Raw genomic sequence first — 1868 nt, forward strand, 5'->3', positions numbered from 1 at the left:
CAAAAATCTGAAAATAAAACGCATGAAAAACGTAAGGTTCAAAACCAAAACCAAAAAGTGAACTAGCACACAAGAAGATATAGAAGAAAACAAGAAGGAAAGATAAGTAAATGTATTACATTGTAGTTTTTTTTTCATTGGTAATTGTTAGTATGTTAGTTGTTAATGTGTTAGTATTTTGTTGTGGTGAGATTCCACCCTCAACCTCCTACACCCTACCATCAAACCACCCTTATACGTCAGAAGAAACTGATGAGAAGTAATGAGAGAAAGGAAAAAGAACAAAATGGAAGAATGAGAAACATGTGGAAGTAGGGTGGAGTGATCTTGCATTGGGATGCACATCTGAGTTGTAGACACAACCCGTCAAAAATATGAAAATAAAACGCATTAAAAACGTAAGGTTCAAAACCAAAACCAAAAAGTGAACTAGCACACAGGAAGATATATAAGAAAACAAGAAGTAAAGATAAGTAAAGGTATTACATTGTAGTTTATTTTTGTTTTGATCGGCAATTGTTAGTATGTTAGTTGTTAATATGTTAGTATTTTGTTGTGGTGAGACTTCACCTTCAGACCACCTTATGACTCCCGTATTACATTGTAGTTAAGGTAAGCATTATTGTAAGAATAAGGTTAGATGATTTGAACAACAATGGATAAAATTGTTTTAAGTCCAACTAAAAAGTAGATCAAATAGATGTTAGTTCAATTTATAGTTGAATAGGAGGAACAAGAAAAAACATATGTGAAATGATTAGGAATAATTCACAAATTATTATTTTGTATGAATGTTTAATTAAGTTGTTGTATGATATATATTGAAGGTGCAAAGGGCATAATATAAAGCCAAAAGACACATGTTTTTGCATGATACCAAGGACAACAATGGTAAGTAGGAAAAAGAGATGAAAAGTGCTGAAATTTTGGCCATCTTTTGTGGAGTGCGGAGGTTATATGGTATGTTTAAAATACTTGGAAATTGAGGTGATGTGTTAGGAAGGAGAGTGCTTCTAAAAAATTATCTGAAACATGAGTGATCCTCCCAAAATATCATCTTAAAAGGCATTGCACACATGTAGTGCAAATAGTCAACACCCTAACTTCTCATTTTTTTATGTAATATAGTCATAGAATTATCACAAAATAGAATGAAAAATTTAATAATGTATATGGAAAATATTATGTAAAGAAATTAGATAGGGAAATTTAAAAATGTATATTGAATAAATAAATAATATAGGAGGCAATTAATGTATTGATCCGTTTAAATAAAGAAATCTAAAAAATTAATACCCTACAAACTATTATATGAAGAAATTAATTATTTAATTAATCAGCACATACTTGACCAACAAATTGTTCAAAAGATATATGTTTATTTTTTCTTAAACAAAACTTGTGTATGAAGAAAACCATATAATATCTAGCCTCATTGTAGTATATGATCTTGGCTAGAATATGATTGTCTCCCGTATACAATAATGTGGCTTTAGGCAAAGAACCAACACATATTTTTATTTAATATTATCATAAAACTATTAAAAAAATAGTTGAATCAATTAATAAGAAAATATTATACATGTACAAAACTTTGAATTTAAATTATGAAAATTAAAAATTCATATTAAATAAAGAAAAATTAAAAAATAAATCAATGAATTAAAATAACAAAATTAAATAAATATAAATAAGAAAATGTTAAAGAAAAAATAATGTATTTTTTATGTAAGGAAATTGAATGTGTTAAGTCAAAAAGGAAATCATTTAATTTAATATTATATCATAAAGGAAAATACAATATAAAATTAATTAAGTATCATGTGTAATATAAAATTAGAGTTTTTCAATGAATGCAATTCTTGCAT

The sequence above is a fragment of the Lupinus angustifolius genome, chromosome LG17 (assembly GCF_001865875.1).
Source record: "Lupinus angustifolius cultivar Tanjil chromosome LG17, LupAngTanjil_v1.0, whole genome shotgun sequence".
NCBI classification, from domain to species: domain Eukaryota; kingdom Viridiplantae; phylum Streptophyta; class Magnoliopsida; order Fabales; family Fabaceae; genus Lupinus; species Lupinus angustifolius.